Source organism: Macaca nemestrina, chromosome 13 (genome assembly GCF_043159975.1).
Source record: "Macaca nemestrina isolate mMacNem1 chromosome 13, mMacNem.hap1, whole genome shotgun sequence".
Lineage (NCBI taxonomy): Eukaryota > Metazoa > Chordata > Mammalia > Primates > Cercopithecidae > Macaca > Macaca nemestrina.
Window position 1 is genome coordinate 5,098,667 of NC_092137.1, and position 20,957 is coordinate 5,119,623.

Sequence of the window (20,957 nt, forward strand, 5' to 3'; positions counted from 1 at the left end):
TATAATATTCTACTTACATGAGGTATCTAGAGTCGTCAGGTGTACAGAAGCAGAAAGGAGAATGTTGGCTCTCAGGGCCCTGGGGGTGCTGAGGGGAATGGGGACGTGTGTTTAATGCACACAACGTTTCAGTCTGGGAAGATGAAAAATTTCTGGAGTGGGATGGTGAATGTACCTTATTTCACTAAACTCTTCACCTAAAAATACTTAAAATGGCAAATTTTATGTTAAGCATATTGTATGTGTCAGGGTTCTCTAGAGGGACAGAACTAGTAGGATATATGTATCTATGAAGGAGAATATAATAATGAGATTTGACTCTAGCACAAGGTAAAGTTGCAAGATAGGCTGTCTACAAGCTGAGGAGCAAGGAAGCCAGTAGTGGCTGAGTCTGAGTCCCAAAAGCTCAGAAGTTGGGAAGTCAACAGTGCAGCCTCCAGTCTGTGGCTGAGGGCAGGAGAGTCCCTGGCAAACCACTGGTGTTAAGTCCAATAGTCCAAAGGCCAAGAACTTGGTTCCTGATATTCCAGGGCAGGAAGCATCCAGCATGGGAGAAACATGAAAGCCAGAAGACCGAGCAAGTCAGCTTCTTCCCCCTTCTTCTGCCTGCTTTTTCTAGCTGCGCTGGCAGTCTATTGGATGGTGCCCACCTACATTGTGGGTGGGTCTCTCCCAGTCCACTGACTCAAATGTTACTCTCTTCAGGCAACACCCAGAAGCAGCCAGAAATGCTCAGAAACAATACTTTGCATCCTTCCAGCCAATCAAGTTGACACGTAATATTAATCATCACACATGTTTTACCAGAATAAAAATAAAAACACTACAGGGTAAAGCAGCGGTTCCTCATGGTATGCTGCTTCATGCCACAGTGGCATCACCTGGGAATTCCTGAAACAAATGCAATATTTTAAACCTCAAACCAGACCCACCTAGTCAGAAACTGTGGGGGAAACCCTGGCAACCTCCGACCAGCTCTCCAGGTGACTCAGGTGCACACTTCAATTTGAGAACTCTTGTGTAGGGTCCAAGAGCATGAAATCAGTTCTACCTTGCTTCTCACGCTAGCTGTGTACCGTGCCATTATGTGCCTTAGGGCAAGTGTTTAACTGCCCTGTAATTTAGTTTCCCCATCTGTAAAGTGGAGATACTGATATTGCTTTGAGATAATTAATTGAAAACTGTATCTATCATCATAGTAAGCTGTCACTAAACACTTGGTCTTATTAGCAGCAGAGAAAAATTTACCTCAATTATTTGGCATCTTCCCTTACCAGCCTCATACTACAAATTTTACCAATAAAATGACTGTAGACTTCAGGAGCCTTGCACACCTATTTCCAAATGTCAGTAGAACTGGGAGCAGGTATAATGAATTTAATTTAAAACTCATAATATGAAAGGCACTGAAATGTAGATTTATACAGGCTCAGAAGTCACTAATAATTTCTCTTATGGCCATAGAGGGCTCTGGTCTCAGGGATGGGATCTCAAAATTCTAATCGGTGACAAAAATTCTCTCAGGCAGTTCATAGCATTCTAAACAATTTGAAGGTGAAGGTAAGCCTTCATTTTTATGTACACACAATTGCGTTAGCATCTTAGAACCTCAGGAACAGTAACAATAAAATATTTCGTGCAGATCTTATCATACTTGAAATGAAGGGAGAATGTGAACAGTACCCCTGGAGACAACGATAGTTCCCAGTTCAACTATCCTAGAGTTCTGCTAGCAGAACCAATCAAGGCTGGAAGCTAGCTGTATCACCCTCTTTATTTAAAATGCAAACAAACCTGATTTCTCCTCTGTGTCAATTTACACTAACATGTCGAGACTGCCCTTCCCACACCCAGGAAGATTAGGACAAGGGCACAAATGAAATTCATTCCTATCTTCTGGATTTATCAAGGATTTCTGATGTCACATGAGTATGTGTATTCTAAATGGATCTCAATTTCTTATGTAGGTGCATTTGGGTCTGTTTTTGCCTAATATATCTTAACTTTTAAGGAAGAAATATCAATATTTAAAACATGAAATTCCAGGAAACGTGGTAGAGGAAGTATCACAGATGGCTCCAGACTGAAGCCCTGTGCAAGTGGAAAGGAGAGGCATCCTGTGGGTTCAGACATTGATCTCCTTACCAAAATAGTACACCTGTCAGGGCCCAGTGGGGTCCAAACTGTAAAACACTATGCATTCTCCCTTCCATACTGCCTGGGAGCTGGTACTATGATTGTTAACACTTTAGGTAAAAAGACACAGAGGTGCAGAAAGGCTAAGTAACTTGCTTAAGGTCAGAATTATTAAGTAATAGAATAACAATTTGAATTCAGAATCCCAACAATTATTTTACACCCTTTCTATTCCCAGCATCAGTATCTCCTGGGAACTTGCTAGAAATTGCAGAGTGCAGCCCATACCCTAGTGCTATGCAACTGAAACGGCATTTTAACAAGTTCTCAAAGCTTTTCTCCTCACGTTAACGTTTGGGGGGCATTGCTTTACCTTTAAGCTATTCAGCCACAGTACCATAGTGCCTAAAATTTCACATCATATCCTGTTTTGAATTATGGTAAATAATACCTGCAAAATAAAGGGAAACAGTGTATCTGATAAAAACCCAGTCCCAGCCTGATAGCTAGAGAGTGGAGAGGGTAACTTCCAGCATTTGGATCCTGCAGCTGATATTTTCCAGAAGTGATTCCAAACCTGCTTCCTTTACACACTGATGTAGGAATCAGGACACTTTCTCACTCCAAAACCCACATTTTACAGGAGAATAAACAGATGGGTAATGTTTTCCCAGGTTACACAGCCAAACACTGGACAAGCCAGCAGATAACTCAAGGCTGTGACCACCATTCCAGTCCTGTTTCCTTGGTCACTAGGATCCCTTCAATGCTTTGAGAATCAAGTAACATTCATTTCAAAAGAATAGGAGGCAAGAATCAGAATGATGAAAGTTCTCATCAAATTCTACTTTCTCTCTAGAAATCAAAATAAAGTTAAAAGTAGAATCTCAAGAGGGCCTTTCGCAATCACACAATTCCACTATCCCCAAAACAAATCATTTGAAACCAGCAAAAGGTGCTAGGATCCCATATAACAATATGAGTGTGCTATGCTACGATCAGGCAACTAAAAACCAGTGGAAAGAGACAAATAAACTTACTGGATTCTTCAGAGAGTAACATAATTTACGAATGGACTACAGAATATGCACTGTGTTAGCCAAAGACTCAGAATCATGTAAAAGTGGACAAATGACAGGAGTTTGGGAAATTTGCATGAGGGTATTTGAGAGGGACCAGGAGGATGCAGCAGAAAGGAAGTTGGGTGCAGAATCTGAGGACTGTGTATTAGTCTGTTTTCACACTGCTATGAAGAAATACCCAAGACTGGGTAATTTATAAAGGAAAGAGGTTTAATTGGCTTACAGTTCTGCATGGCTTGGAAGGCCTCAGGAAGCTTACAGTCATGGCAGAAGGCAAACTGTAAGCAAGGACCTTCTTCACATGGGGGCAGGAAAGAGAGAGAAGAGATCAAGAGAAACCACCACTTATAAAACCATCGGACCTCGTGAGAACTCGCTCACTATCATGAGAACAGCATGGGGGACACCACCCGCCATGATACAATCATCTCCTACCAGGTCCCTCCCTTGACAGGTGGAGTTTGCAGTTAGAGATGAGATTTGGGTGGGGACACAGAGCCAAACCATATCAGACAGGTTCTGACAGTCAGTCCCCATGTGGCCTTATTACCTTATTCAAACACTTTATATCCTCTAGGCCATATTTCTCTCATCTTAAAACACAGAAACAACATATGCCCTAGTTCTGCACATAAATGTTATGAAAATTGAAATCAGATTACCAAAAATACCTTATAAGCTCTAATTTTTCTGTACTTTGATTCATTGTTTTTTGAATGAGGAAAAATGAATGGAATGAAGCAATACTAAGGTATCTTGATCCTTGTCATTCAGAGATGAAAGTGTTTAGAGAGAGAAGTTATTGCACGCTCAAGAAATTCTCATCATTTCCTTATTCTGCTTTTGTTCACTGCATATTAATCAGGTTTGCTTATTGACAGTTAAGATTAGAAACTGTTAGGGAAAGTTTCTTAGAGTGCCTTAGTCCTCATTGCCCAAAGAGTACCTTGGGATATGTTAATGGTCAGATATTTTGGTAAAGAAAATAGAACCTGGACAGATCATGCTATTTGAAAGACAGGAACTGAACAGTGGAGTCACTGACATTCTCCTCAATTATCATTCTCTGTCCCTTTAGCCAGAAGTCCATACGAAGAAAAACCCATTCAACTGGTTTCTCAGGAATGCCTATAGCACAGGTATTAGGCGTGTGGCTCCTCCAAGCCTTTCCCAGTTACCCTCGGGAGGACAAGTTTTAGTTTTCGGAAGCTGTTGAGAAACCACAAAGCCCCCATGGGTGGCACGGCTGCTGTGGGGACCTGCTGCTTCTCTAGCACCACAATATCCAACATTTCCAAAAAGAAATTGCCAATAAGAAATGCCAAGAGAGAAGAGGATGAGAAAAGGAAGGGTCTTTGAGTAGAAGTCAATAATTGGACTTGGATCACTAAACACAAATAAGATCTGATCACGGAATTTGGGGGTCCCAGGAGCAACTGTGTGTTTCTGGCAGGGTTACCCACAGTTGTGCCTCTAATCCGCCTCTGCAGCCAGTGGGAGCCAGCAGGTGCGGCTGCTGCTCCCACAGCGAGATTCCTGTTGCCCAAAGGAGGGACCAGAGGCGAGCCTGAGCCATTCCCTATGTTGCAGGCTTGGAAGAGTCTCTTGCAAAACACTCTTCCCAAGTTTTGTTTTCCTACTTTTCAATGTCAGATATGTGAAGAAAGATTAAGTATAGAATGACTTCTAATGTTTCTAGGATCCTAAAGCAAATCTTTCTTTTAAGGTTTTCAGTGACTAAATTGAATTAACAACAAATACATTACATCTTCCTTGGGTTTCAATAATGGTTAGAAAAATAAATTTGGCTTGGTGACCACTATAATTTGTTTTTTGAATTGCAAACAACTTAGGAATGTTTTAGATATTTTAAACTTACCAAACTAATTGAACTGGCTACTCATTTTATAGAATGAGTGTACTTCAGGAGGGTTTCTTAGAGGCTCATCTTTTTAAGTGCTGTGCACCTCACCTTCCTTAATTTGGTTCTTTATATACTTCTTCTCTGAGGAGTATGCAAAGCTTATAAAGGAGATTGTACTGGTAACAAACTCACAGGAAGAAATAGGGCCTTGAGGTAAAAAGCATTCCTATCAACCATGATCAGAGTGTCCTTTGCTTAAATGTTATTTGCAATTCAAAGTCATAACCCATCACTATCAAAACAAGTCTCTACTGTGTGACACACAATGATACTGATAGATTGATTTATTCTGATTGGGGGCTATCTAATAAGATCAAAGTCAGTCCTGATTTGACCAAAGGCATGTCGTATCTAACATATAATAAAACCAAACCAAAACAAAATGAAACAAAGCACTCAACTCCAAATCCTGGTTGTTTCCCCCACTAAAATTGCCTGCAGCCTCTCTGGCTGACCTGGGCAAGTCACTGAATCCCTCTCAGACTTCATTCTCTCTTAACAAATGAAAAAACAACAATATACATTGCTATAATCCCTCATTTTAAAAAGAAAATAAACTGTTAGTTGTCTTTAAGTTTTTAAACTCTAAAATATTATAATTCTCTAAGTTCATTGAGGGAAGGCTAAAAGTTGCCAAATATTTTTTGTGTTTCAGCTAAGAGTGTATTTCCTTGGAAATGACCTTGAAATCTGATAAAACACCTAAAGCTCAGGTCCAAGTAAATAACTTTAACCTACTCTATGTTTTCATAGTTTCCTTGGTTGAGAAAACTAAAAACTGCCCCAAGTCTAGACATGTCTAACAGAAGAATGTTCAGAGTGTTCAGATAAGAGGTAAGATGAATTTGCGTGTTTGATGTGGGGAGATGATCACGTGTCAGAACATAAGCACCAATCCAGATGACAGTTTAATGAGGTTATGTGGATAATTATATTATAGATTGGTGCCCTGACATGAAATGACCTCTTATTGGCAAAATTCACGTTTGCCATAGGATTCAAGCAGCTATTTATATCAGAAGACCTTAGTAGAATGCTATCTCTTGTCTAAGTCTAAAAACTATGGAAAAAAATTACAAAGTCAAAATTGTTGAAAAAATTAATTTACACAAATGTGAAATTTATATAAAATTAACCAAGTTATTGAAATCACAGCAGATAAAGGTTAATGTACTTATTATATAAAGAGCTTGTGTAATTCTAATTGAAAACCACTAAAGCCTCAATAAATGAGCAAAGGCTATGAATAGATAATTTTAAGAAGCATGACTGGCTAAATCACTGTTCACACACTAGAAATCAGAGAACTGCACTTTTGATTACCAAATCAGAAAACACTGATCCACATAATTACACACACACACACACACACACACACATATGCACATACACACACACATACACATACACACATACACACACATACAGACACATACAAACACACACACACATATACATGATGAAAGTTCAATCCAATAGATGAATCCACCCATTCACTGTGTCGGTAGAAGTGCAAAACTGGTTAGTGTTTTCATAGCAATGTGATGAAAAGTTTCAACTACACAATAAATATGATTATGAATTGAATTAATAACCTTCTCATGGAAAAAATCACACTATTAATAGTGGTATCTGCGTTTTGTAGCACTAAAACATCATTCAAGAAAGTAATCTTTTTATATTTTTTAATTTTTCTATACTTTAAATGATAAGAGAAATAATTATGTTTCAGAAAATGCTAACTTCTTCACACACAGCCTACGCATGATGCTTCTGTGTTAGTCCTATCCAGCTGATACCGTCGATGTAAAGTTCATTCCCAAAGTACTTTTTTTTTAAGTAAAAGGGTGTCATAGAATTAAAATGCTACTTTGATATTGAAATAGATTACTGCATTGGAAAGAGATTTCATATTAATACATAACAATGAGTCCTGGAGAAAGAAAAGAGTTTCCTCTAAAACATCTTCCAAACACCCTGTAAAATAATGCAGTAAGACTAAGGTTTGCATCACTGCAATGAAGCCTTACAATATCCACTCGAGGTTTGCCTGAATTTTAAATGATCTGCTCCGTCTCGCTGTTTGGAAGCAAGCAGGCATGTGCACTCTCGGATATCATGTAACAGAGACCTGGTTCAGAGGAAAAGCTTTACAAAGACCTCACTGTGCTGGTCCTGTTCTCTCCAGCCTCTGAGCAGATGTGCCATCAAAGCTCCTCCACAAGTATGTGGCAAAAACAGTCAAAGAGTCTCTGAATTTTCCCATAGAAGTAAGCCTAGTGGGAACCACAACCCCGTTCCAGATTATCTGTGTATTAAAGAATTTCTTTCCATCTTAAATACATCCTCCGAATCTTTTCAAGCTCCGTTCGAATGATGAAGAGGTCTCAGCCCACACCGCATGCACGTTGGAAAACCGCATCCTTTGGTCTTCAGTGATTCGGGGCAACTTCCGGCTTCACAGATTTTTTTTTTTTTTTCCTCTGTTGTCTCGATTTTTTTATTTCTTATCCTTTGATTTTATTCTGAACTCAAAGCTTTTAAAATACATTTTAAAACACAAATAACTGTCTACTTTGGAGCAAATTAAAGACAAGCTACACCCAAGGTCCTCCAAGATGCAAGCATCACCGCTTCACAGAACTCCCGGTTTATGGTTGATTTCCTTTCTTCATTTGCCAAGGATTGACAGGCAATGGAATTTTAAATGCAGAGCCATATGACAGCTGCAGTACAATGCTCAGTGCGAAGATAAAAGCCAGTGTTTCGAAATCAGGAGGCCGATTCCCAGGCTGCACCCGGAGCTTGCTCGCCACGCCTGCACATTAATGGGAGGTCGCAGGAGCCTGCCTGGTGGGGCAGACTCACATTCTGCGGTGCTTTTCAACGTGGCAGCAGAACACCTGTGCAGGAGATGCACAAAGATAAACTCGTCCATCTTTTATGCCTCCACAAAAACATGACAGATTGTAGGCCACGGAGACACATGTCGTGGGGTCTTTTTAATTCAACACTAATCCTGTTCCTGTTATAATTTCACCCATTTAAAAAGAAGCTAGGCCACAGAAAACCTTGTCTTCTCAAACAGATTTTCCTTGGAAACATTCTACTTATGAGAAGCTGACATCTACTTATAACCAGCATGGTTTAATTGCTTTAAATAACCTTAGCCTCTCTTTCAAGATAAAAGAAAACAAAGTTGGCTAGACTTTACTACTTCCAATCAGAACCCGTGTATACATGGGCCCTGAGGCATCCACTCCGCACCAAATGTGTAAGGTCTGGGTGAAAATAAGATGGATTCCAATATTTCCCTGTAGGTAATTATAGCTGACTTCATCACCATCTTTTCCCCCTCCTTTTGAGAATTAAGAAAGTATATGTGTTAATTTCATACATTCTGCATAAGTTGCTTTGATAGCAATTTTGTGGCCATGTGGATCTTTACAAATTAGTATTTGTTTCAAACAGTCCAAGCAGCCCATCCTTTCTTACTTAATTAAATCAGTTTTCCCAAGAAATGTCCTCCAAGTTTGAAAAACCAACAGTTGAATATGGGCAGTAATTCATTTATGAACATTCTGTCCAATTAGCAAAAACTGTATGAAACCAAGACTTTCTTTCCCTCAGATTTTCAGAGTAAGCCATCCATTAATTGTGTTGTGTTTGCAGCCTCTACAAACTGCAGTATGCAAATGTCACTCCTGCACATCCAGCTCTGTCTTTACTGGTGCTTCTGGGCTTCATTTTGTGAAGAAGAGAACAAAGCTGGCTTGTATCTTTAACCATGTCCAACAGAGAAAGAGAGAGACACAGAGAGAGAGAGACAGAGAAAGGAGTCTATATCTAAAGCCAGGAGGAAATCACCATTTCAGTCACAGGCATACAGTAGAAATGTAAATTTTCCTGGAATCATTATTATTGCAAATATTGTCCATTACGATTACGTTATTTGTTCTTATGTGGGAAAAATTGGTCATCTCCATAGCTATTCCTACTTAAAACAAAATAGTGACATCCAGTAGCAAGCAGGCTAGCAAGCACAGACTGGGAAGAAGGCATAGATGGCTCAGCTAGTGTGGACTGGCTTGGCTTCTCGTCCCAGTGATTATCCATTAGGTGGCATACTAGATTATACCACCCAGCACTGCCTTTAAAGACAAAACCAAAAACAAACCAGCATGATTTGATTCTTTCTCATAAGAGCCCTCCTGCTGTTTCTTTTTCTATTGACCAAAATTATTCACAGCTATGTGAACCTATACATATTTTAGTCATTTTGGCATTTGGTAAACATTCTGGAAACATACACATTTATAACTATGGCATCCACCACCTGTATTTGCTGAAGTGCCATGAATATATATATATATATTTTCATGTGCCTATATATGTATATATATTCATGTGCCTATATATATATTCATGTGCCTATATATGTTCATGTGCCTATATATATTCATGTGCCTATATATATTCATGTGCCTATGTGTATATATCCATGTGCCTATATATATATTAATGTGCCTATATATTCATGTGCCTATATATATATTCATGTGCCTATATATATATTCACGTGCCTATGTATATATACCCATGTGCCTATATATATATATTCGTGTGCCTATGTATATATATTCATGTGCATATATATATATTCATGTGCCTATATTCATGTACCTATATATATTCATGTGCCTATATACATTCATGTGCCTATATATATATTCATGTACCTATATATATTCATGTGCCTATATATATATTCACGTGCCTATGTATATATACCCATGTGCCTATATATATATTCATGTGCCTATGTATATATATTCATGTGCCTATATATATATTCATGTGCCTATATTCATGTACCTATATATATTCATGTGCCTATATACATTCATGTGCCTATATATTCATGTACCTATTTACATGTGCCTATGTGTATATATATTCATGTGCCTATTATATATATTCATGTGCCTATATATATTAACGTGTCTATATATATTCATATGCCTATATATTACTGTGTCTATATATATATTCATGTACCTATATTCATGTGCCTATGTATATATATTCATGTGCCTATATATATATTCATGTGCCTATATTCATGTACCTATATATATTCATGTGCCTATATATATTCATGTGCCTATATATATATATATATATATATATTCCTACTGAAGTCCCTATTATATTTAGTGGACTACTGGACTACCCTGGTATGCTCTAATGGCAATACAGTAAAAAGATCATTCTACATGGGAAAATCATAGGTCTATGTATGCATTTATAAACTCCTGATGCCAGCAAAAAATAAATTACTAGCTATACATTATTAGTTAAAGTAAGTCAGTGTGCCTAAAAACCGTTAGGCACACTGACATACATTAACCATATCAAACTCAGGATACATTATTTTAGGGCGCTGGGCTAACAATTATACAATGGTAGCTTTATTTTACTGAAGATAATTTTTTCATATTTACTGTTTGTTTGTATATAATTTTTGGTTAACACTATCTTTAGAAAGCAGAACTATGAAGTGGATTCTAGTTATATCTTCTCCTCTCAGATTAGTTTTGATTGATTCATGACACTTAACAAAAATATCTCTGTTTATTCATCCATATGATAAAAAATAATGCTTTTCGGGTGCAGCAGATTTTAAAAGAAGACTAAATAATTTTACATATTGGCACTTTATAGCTCTGGGACTGGCAGAACGTCATTGGCCCCGGCCCCAGCTGCAAACTTAAGAAACCCACAGGCTGTTCCCAGCTAGTGACTGAGTGTAGCAGATGTAAGGTTGGCTTGTCCCTGGGGGTTGCAGGGCTCTTTTGGTTCCCAGAGTCTCTGAAGGCCTGGCCAAACTTTCCTCAGAATGCACTGACATCCGAGGGCTTCCACAGAACCTTCCCTCTGGCCCTCTGGCCTTCACACAAGCTCAGATCTGCATTGCAGTTAAATGGCTGTTCCAACTTCTCCCACCCCCTTCCCACATTTCCCCACAGGCATTTGCCCTGATGAACATCATGCTGACTTCTGACTTGCTCTCCCTTCTCAGTAATCACACTAGTACAAATATCAACATTCTCTTTCATGCATTTTTATTAAGACCTGTTTGTAATAGATCTCTTTCTAGGAAATTCCATTAGGAAACTCATAAACGATCCATAAGGCAGGATCCCTGGAAAGGCAGGTCCAAGGAGTCTTCCGGAAGGGCCAGTGTTCCCTGGAGCTTGCTATTGCGTCCTGTTGAGCTTCACAGTGTTCTGTTGTTCCACCTTTCCTACCTGGATCCGCCCACAGCTCTGAGTGTCCCATACCATGGCAGCTCAGGACCTGGTCTAAAAGGAATCACATCTAAGGGAACGGTGCCTCTCATCTCATCTCCATTAGCAACAGGGCATCTCACAGTGAGTCCTCTGACTCCAGGAGAGACTCAACTCCCGTGCACTCTGCAGAATATTGGCCTTTTAGCTTCACGACTGTTAACCATTTCTGCGTTGCGAGGATCTGTAAGAGGCATTACGCTCTGGCTTGGGGTCCAGCTGCATTTTCCTCCCACAGAGACCAGCATCAGTTCTGCCATAGACTAAGCAGGAGTCTCACGCATTTCCTAACACAGCTCTTCCTCAAAGTTGGCTCTTCTTATTGCAGCACCTACAGAGGCTTCGCATTTCTGGGTTTAGCTTCCTGGACATTCGTCTGGCACTAAGAGCCCCATTTTCCAGAAGGCAGAGGGTGCATGTTGCTTCTCCTCATCAGAGCAGACTGACTTCAGGTTCCTGCTGGCCCAGAGACAAAGTGCGTTTGAAAGACCCCTTTAAACTCAGTATCTACTTGGATGGCCTTCCTACATGAGGAAGGAGGACTCCAGGTCTATTTATGTCTAGTTTTCCCCTCACGATCTTATCCTACTCCCTACCTTCTTGTATGAACGCAAGCATGTTAGCCATAGAATTCCATGCCAGCAGGAAACATGCCGATAACAGTTACCAGCATATCCCTGTGCTTAGCACAGTGCCTGGCACAAAGACAACGATGAAAGTATTGACGGAAAGTAGTGAGTATTTGTGGAATATTCCATATAAGCAATTGATTAAGTAAATCAATGGGTTAAATGGAGGCATTGGACACATTGATTTAGGTGCCAATTTTAGACAGTTAATAATTCATCATGTAAATAGATATGGCCAATATGGAAAATGTCCAAAGTGGAAAAAATAAATAAAGTCTATGATCTTATTCAGTTACTTAATACGACACTTGCACATTACAGATATTTATTATGTTTGTTGAGTGGACAAAGGAATGAGTGGTGTTTTAGACAATGCCTCCTGACTAGGCTGTGGAATTAAATACATATAGGCTCAAACTCAAGCTCAACACTTATTAGCTTTGCAACTCAAGGAACGTTACATACTCTCAATGTTAGATTCCCCATTCATAAAAAGACTATAATAATAATTCCACACATGGTTGTCATGAGGATTACATTAGATAATAGATGTTGTCTGCCTTAGGAGTAGTTGATTTGAAAATAGATTCTGGCTGGGTATGGTGACTCACACTGGTAGTCCCAGTGCTTTTGAGTTTGAGACCAGCCTGTGTAGCATAGCAAGGTCCCGGTCTCTATATAACAAAACATTTAGCCAGGCATGGTGGTGTGTGCTTATAGTCCTAGTTATTCAGGAGGCTGGAGTGGGAATGGTGGTGTGTGCCTGTAGTCCTAGTTATTCAGGAGGCTGGAGTGGGAATGGTGGTGTGTGCCTGTAGTCCTAGTTATTCAGGAGGCTGGACTGGGAATGGTAGTGTGTGCCTGTAATCCTAGTTACTCAGGAGGCTGGAGTGGGAGGATTACTTGTGCCCAAAAGTTTGAGATTCCAGCCTGGGTGACAGAGATAGATTGTCTCTTAAAAAAGGTATTTTTTTTTTTCCATTTTCTTGCCTAAACTTTGCCTTTATGCTTGAATCTTACCCTATTTACCAGACTGGATCTTGGCACCATTATCCATCCATCCATCCATGCATCCATTCATACCCATCTAGCTAGCCATCCCTTTTTTCATCTCTTTCAATTTCCCTTTTACTTGCAAACTCTCTCTTATTTCTTTATTGACTACCTTTGTACCAAAGATTCTCTCCTCAAAAAGCCCTCTTTCAATTTAGGAAGATAAAAAGATATCCTGGAATTCTGGACATAAATGGTGGTGATGATTGCATAATACTGTGAATATACTTAATGCTATTGAATTATACACTTAAAATAGCTAAAATGGTTAATTATGTATATCTTACCTCAGTGAAAACTTCCCAACATGCTTCCACATCACGTGTCTTCATTGCTTCCTCCTCTTCTCTGTAGCCATGTGTGCTGAGTTATCTATACTTGTTTTATCTTTTTCTGAAATTTCCTTCAACTGTTTTTTCTCCCTAGGAATTCCACAGTGCTACACTCATTAAGGCTATCTTACCTTTCTAATAATAAAATCAGGGGACTATTTATCACTAATTACCTTGCCAGTCTCTGCACTTGGCTCTCTTCAGCATGGCCTATCAACTGTAAATCTTTACTCTCTATAATCCTGTATCAAGTGGACCCTCTACTTTTTTCCTAGATTCTGTCTCTCGTTCACTCATGGACAGCTTCCAGTCCTCCAGTGTTGGCCTTTGCCTGCCATATTGCAAGTTTTTCTCTCTAGAATGACTCATTCCCATTAGCATATAAACATAAGTTTTGTTCTTTAGTATATTTTAAATGCTGTTTTGCCATTTTGTCTTAGTGACGCCTCCTAATCCAAGAAGTCGCTCCCTCAAGGTCGGTGATCCCTGTGGTGTGACTGAGTCCAGTGGCTAATCCTCGACTCTACACTGCAGGGTCCATCAGCAGCACAGGACACAGTCAACTGCCCTTTCCTTCCGGAGATTTTTTTCTCCTCCTGCTTCCCTGTTTTCTCTCTTCATTTTTCTCCTACTATGTGCACTATCCAAACACAGGTTTCTTTTGAGATTTAGTACAAACCATTTTCTCACGACCCACATCAATTCTTCTAGGAATCCTATTGACCCTGACATCAATGTATTTCCATAATTGGCTGCTTATTACCATTTCACTCCTACCATCCTGTTCAAGCCAACATCACCCCTTACCTGGAGAACAACAGGCTCCCAACCAGGCTCTTTCTTACTCTTGTTCTAACAAAACTTCCTCTCAACCTACCATTCAGAGGGCTGATGTTAAATCCGTCCGATCGCCTCATGCCTGTGCTCAGAAGCTGCCTCTGGTTTCCTGTTTCTGTCAGTGTAGAAGCCAGTTTGTAGTATAACCTGCAAAGCCCTGTGTGATCTGGCCTCTTCAGTGTCCTCCCATCGGTCTTTTCCATTGTTTGCTGAGGCTTCTCACTTTGGCTCTGCCTTCAGCATGTGGAACATGCCCTTGTCTACTTCCATTAGATGTATATATTATATTTATAATGTATTATCATATTATATATATAATAAATAGGTAAAAATGGATGTTTGTCCCTCTGGACGTTTATCCCGCCATATTGATAGAAGATGAAGGCCTTGACTCTCTAAACCAAAATGGGACGTATTCAATTCCTAAACTGCTGAAGACCTTGGCATGATTTTTCATTCAGATTTACTCTATTTCTGCACTTTCCACCCAATATGCTTCACCCTAGTAATTTCACTTTTCCCCAAGCCACACCTCCTCTCCCTCGTGTCTGCTGATACTACCCTTACAGTTGTCTGGAGCACTGTCCAAGCTGTGTGCCCCACACTGACCTGTCTCCCACCACACTTAAATTCGTCTTATATCACTCATCACCACTCTGATCCAAGACATGTTCAGTGGTCACATTTCTAAAGTAGTGGTTCAAACTTGCTTATTTCAGGGGAAGTGAAGATTGTCCTTGTGAGATTCTATATTCAGACACATGTTATTCTGTTATTCATGCAAGAAATCTTGCTAAGAGAAGAAACTTTAAAAATAAAGTAAAATATCTTAAAATAGTATCTCATGTGTATCCACTAATAGTCACTTGCAACGTTTTCATTTGTTTTATAATCTGGGAATGCTCCCCAAACCAGCAAATAGCAACAGATGACAACATTTTAAGAGGAATTTTTAAAAACAATTATTTTCCATTGTTTTTAAATTGTATAAAAACAATTATAAAAAAAAAGTAAAGTACCTTTTCTCAATTTTAGAGAAAAGACAGTTTATTCTGGCTTAGGGAATGCCTTCTTTCTCCTGGGTCACGAGATGCCATGCACGGACCATAGCACGGAGGGCACATAGGCCCTGGAAGATTGGCCCCAGGAAACTCAGTTTTCATTCCTTCCTCCTTCTCCTCCCTCTCTTAGTTCCTCCCTCACGCCATCTCTCTCTTCCTTTTTTTCCTGTTTTTATGTCAATATTACCTTTTAAGCAACTGTGCAGTTGCAAACTGTGTTAGGAACAGTGTTGGTGTGCAAACCCTCACATAAGTCCTAGAACTTTTATTTAGCTTGGAAACAAGATGTGAATCACACAATCACAAACAACATGGTAACCCCCAACCCCATGCTCTCCTGTTGTAGGACCACTTGTCGCTTCCAGAATGTTCCATGAAATGTCTGTTTTCTCCTCCATTGCTCAGTTTTTCCTTACTTGGATTTTTCCGACTCTCCCCTCACCTCTAGCTCGAGTTTTAGAACCCCAGGAAATCGCCCTCTCTAGGAAGTGGCTGTGGCCATCTGTATCATGGTGTAGATGTCTCCCGCTTTTATGAGTGAAGCTTGCCTGCCCCTGAATTTTATACCTAACAGACAACCGCAGTTCATGTCTATTGAGTTAATAGGCAATGTTTATTAGGCAGCCAATGTTTATTTTGTTTTTGACTATTCACTGAACTCAACACTTTAGGTACTTCCTGATGTCCTTTTTGTGCTCTGGTGTCAGATCCAGGATCCTCTGTGTCATTTAGCATCACGTCTCCTTATGCTCCTCTCAACTGTGACAGTTTCCCAGATTCTCCTAGTTTTTGATGACTGAGACAGTTTTGGTAAGTACTGATCAGGTGGTTTTCAGAATGCCAGAATGCCTGTCAACGTAGGTTTCCCTGATGTTTGTTTCATGGTTAGATTAAGGCTGTTGGTTGCTGGGAGGAAGCCCAGAGGAGTGGACTTGCCATCCTATCATGGTGGTAGAATATGCTGTCTCCGTGCCTCGTCACCAGCGATACTCACCTGTCACCTGGCTGACATGGAGGTGCCAGACCTTCATTACAAACGCACTGCTTTTCCTCCTTTCCCTGTTTACCCTTTGGAAGGAAGTAACTATGCTCAGCCCACTTCAAAGGGTAGGGAATTACTCTCAACTTCAATGAGGAGGGAGCACCTAACTACATTAATTGGGATTCTTATTTATAGGAAATTTGCACTCTCTGCTCCATTTATTCAGTTAATCAGAAATATGAACTCATGGGCAATATTTTTAAATTAAAGTTGACACAAACAGTTGTTAAGAATCCAGGGAATATGATATTTGAAGCACAGTACATTGTAACTAAGTTTAGCTGATTTTCAATTCTTGCATCATTTGGTCCTTCCAATAGTGTGCATGGGGGGTGTTGTATATGTGCATGTGTGTGTGCAGTATGCATGGTGTGTATATGGTGTATGAGTACGTGTTTTTGATACATGGTGTGCATGTACCTGTGGTGTGTGTGGCGGGCATGTGTGGGTATGTGTGTTCTGTGTGTGGTATTTGATGTATGTGTAGTATGTGTGTATAGACATATGATATGAGGGATGTGTGTTTATGTTGTGTATGCCATGTGGTGTGGTATGTGTGGTGTGTGTGTGTAGTGTATTGTGTGTATGTGGTATGCGGCATGTGTTTAGTGTGTATTTATGTGTGTGCATGTATGTATTCTGTGGGGTGTGTGATGTGTGTGTGGTGGGCATTTATATGAGTGTGTGTATTGTGTGTGGTGTGTATGGTGTATGATGGATGTGTGTATGTGTGGTGTGTATATGTGTGTACACATATGGTGTGTGTGTCTATGTGTGTGGTGTGGTGTATTTTGTGTGTGTATGCAGTGTGTGTATGGGTGTGTGGTGTCTCTGTATGTTTGTGTCCATGTATGAGTTCTCTGGTGTGTATGTGTGGCATGTGTATACGTGTGGTGTGTTGTGCGAATGTCGTGTTTGTATAAGTGTGGTATGTAGTGTATGTTTATGTGTGTGGTATGTGGTGTGGTATGTATGTAGTGTGTGGGGTGTGGTGGGTGTAGTGTGTGGGATGTGGTGGGTGGGGTGTGGTGTGTGGTGTGTGTGTGGGGGGTGTGGTGTGTGGGGAGTGTGTGTGGTGTGTGGGGTGTGTGGTGTGTGGAGTGTGTGGTGTATGGTGTGTGGAGTGTGTGTGGTGTGTGGTGTACGTGGTGTGTCTGTGGTGTGTAGTGTGTGGGGTGTAGAGCATGGCGTGTGGTGTATGTGGTATGTGTAGCGTGGGGGGTATACAGTATGGTGTGTGGTGTGTGTGGTATGTCTGTGGTGTGTGGAGTGTGTGTGGTGTATGGTGTGTGTGGTGTGTCTGTGATGTGTGGTGTGTGGGGGTGTGGCATGTGGTGTCTGTGGTATTTGTAGCATGTGGGGTGTAGTGTGTGTGGTGTGTCTGTGGTGTGTGGAGTGTGTGTGGTGTGTGGTGTGTCCGTGGTGGGTGGTATGTTGGGGTGTGGCATGTGGTGTGTGTGGTGTGTCTGTGGTGTGTGGAGTGTGTGTGGTGTGTGTGGTGTGTGGAGTGTGTGTGGTGTGTGGGGTGTGTGGTGTGTCTGTGGTGGGTGGTGTGTGGAGTGTGTGGTGTGTGTGGTGTGTCTGTGGTGTGTGGTGTGTGAGGGTGTTGCATGTGGTGTCTGTGGTATTTGTAGTGTGTGGTGTGTGGAGTGTGTGTGGTGTGTGGAGTGTGTGTGGTGTGTTGGGGTGCGGCATGTGGTATGTGTGGTGTATCTGTGGTGTGTGGTGTGTGTGTGGTGTGTGGTGTGTGGAGGTGTGGCATGTGGTGTCTGTGGTATTTGTAGTGTGTGGTGTGTGGAGTGTGTGTAGTGTGTGTGGTGTGTTGGGGTGTGGCATGTGGTGTGTGTGGTGTGTGGTGTGTGGAGTGTGTGTGGTGTGTGTGGTGTGTCTGTGGTGTGTGGTGTGTGGGGGTGTGGCATGTGGTGTCTGTGGTATTTGTAGTGTGTGGGGTGTGGGGTGTGGTGTGTGGTGTGTGTGTGGTGTGTGGTGTGTGGTGTGTGGGGGTGTGGCATGTGGTGTCTGTGGTATTTGTAGTGTGTGGGGTGTGGTGTGTGGTGTGTGTGTGGTGTGTGGTGTGTGTGTGGTGTGTGGTGTGTGGGGGTGTGGCATGTGGTGTCTGTGGTATTTGTAGTGTGTGGGGTGTGGTGTGTGTGTGGTGTGTGTGTGGTGTGTGGAGTGTGTGTGGTGTGTGGGGGTGTGGCATGTGGTGTCTGTGGTATTTGTAGTGTGTGGGGTGTGGGGTGTGGTGTGTGGTGTGTGGTGTGTGTGGTGTGTGGTGTGTGGGGGTGTGGCATGTGGTGTCTGTGGTATTTGTAGTGTGTGGGGTGTGGGGTGTGGTGTGTGGTGTGTCTGTGGTGTGTGGTGTGTGGTGTGTGGGGGTGTGGCATGTGGTGTTTGTGGTATTTGTAGTGTGTGGGGTGTGGGGTGTGGTGTGTGGTGTGTCTGTGGTGTGTGGTGTGTGTGTGGTGTGTGGTGTGTGGGGGTGTGGCATGTGGTGTCTGTGGTATTTGTAGTGTGTGGGGTGTGGTGTGTGGTGTGTGTGTGGTGTGTGGTGTGTGGTGTGTGTGGTGTGTGGTGTGTGGGGGTGTGGCATGTGGTGTCTGTGGTATTTGTAGTGTGTGGGGTGTGGTGTGTGTGGTGTCTGTGGTGTGTGGTGTGGGTGGTATGGGTGGTGTGGGAGGTGTTGGAGGTGTGGGTGTGATGTCTTGGTCATGTGACAGTGACCACTCCCTGTCTGGGTCTTCAGGGAAGACTTCCGGAAGGGAAGCACATTTATGCCAGAGCTTGAAGGGCCCGGCACCCCCCCACACACAATGCTACGCCTCCTGCCTTTCTTGTCTCTCCCTTGCTCTTCCATGCTGCACGCTGGGGTGTTGGGCCAGGTATCCGGAAAGTCCCCTTAGATCATCCTGCTAAATGACATTGGCATTGCCACTCCAGAAAGAGCCTTAGTTTTAGAATGAGACAGGTCTGAGTTTGCATCCTGACTCTGCCCCTCACTTGCTCTCTGATCCTCAGATTTCTCCTGTGCCAAATGAAGCACATCCTTTCATATGAGAATCAAGACGTGGCTGTCCACGGAACACACCAGGTACTCAGTAGAGCTATCGGTGATCACATATTAAGGTGTCATTGGCCATCAGTGGCTAATTATTATTGTTTCTGAATGTATCTGGGTGTTTCTGGGTGTTGTCAGAAGAGACTAACACTAGAATGGGGTTGGACGCGGTGGCTTATGCCTGTAATCCCAGCACTTTGGGAAGCTGGGGCAGGTGGATCTCGAGGTCAGGAAATCGAGACCAGCCTGGCATGGTGGCAGGCGCCTGTAATCCCAGCTACTCGGGAGGCTGAGGCAGGAGAATCACTTGAACCAGGGAGTCCGAGGTTGCAGTGAGCCGAGATCGTGCCACTGCACTCTAGCCTGGCAACAGAGTGAGACTCCATCAAAAAACAAAGTAGAATGGGAGAGGAAGACCCCTCTCAGGAAGACCCACCACAGTGCGGGTGGGCACCATCCGATCAGCTGCCAGCACAGCTAGAAAGAGCAGAAGGAAGAAGGTGGAAGAAGCTGACGTACTGAGGCTTCCTACCTTCATCTTCCTCCCGTGCTGGCTGATTTCCTGCCCTCAAACATCAGACTCCGAGTTCTTTGGCTTTTGGACTCTTGGACTACACCAGTGGTTTGCCAGGGGCTCTCCGGCCTTTGGCCCCAGACTGAAGGCGGCACAATCGGCTTCCCCTATTTTTGAAGTTTCGGGACTAGGACTGGCTTCCTTGCTCCCCAGCTTGCAGACGGCCTGTTGAGGGACTTCGCCTTGTGGTGGGGAGTCAATTCTCCTCAATAAACTCCTTTTCATCTATCTATCTATCTAGCTAGCTAGCTAGCTATCTATTCTGTTAGTGCCGTCCCTCTAGAGAACCCTGAATAACAAAGGCCTCCATGATGGGAGTAGTGTCCTCATAAGAAGAGACAGGGGAGGTCTGCCCTGGCCCTACCCAGGTATAAGGACACAGCCAGTAATTTCCATCCAGGAACCCGGACCTGGCCCTCACTAGACCCTGAATCAGCTGGTGCCTTGATCTTGCACTTCCAGCCTCCAGAACTGTGAACAACAAATTTCTCTTGTGTGTAAGATCCCCCCGGCTTGAGGTGTTTTTTTATAGTAGCTCAAATGGACCGAGCCATTGCAAATTTCAGGCCCAAAAAAGGCTTCTTTGGCTTTGCAAGTGGGAAGGAATGCCCCTTCCCCCAGGCAGGTCTCCATCCGGCTCCTCCTCTGACTCCGAGGAGGGATGGAAGTGGAGAGCTGGCCATCCCCATGGTAGCCTGGGGAGGGAGCCCAGAACAGGTATTTCTAGGAGGCCAGGGAATCCCTGGGCAGCCCGTCCTTTGTGGCAGCTTAATAGGGGATGACGTTAGGGGAGGGAAATCTTCACCTATACAAATTCCCATATGAAACTCTTTTTGTTCTTGCCGATGAAGAGATGGAAAGGAGATCCGACTCTATGCG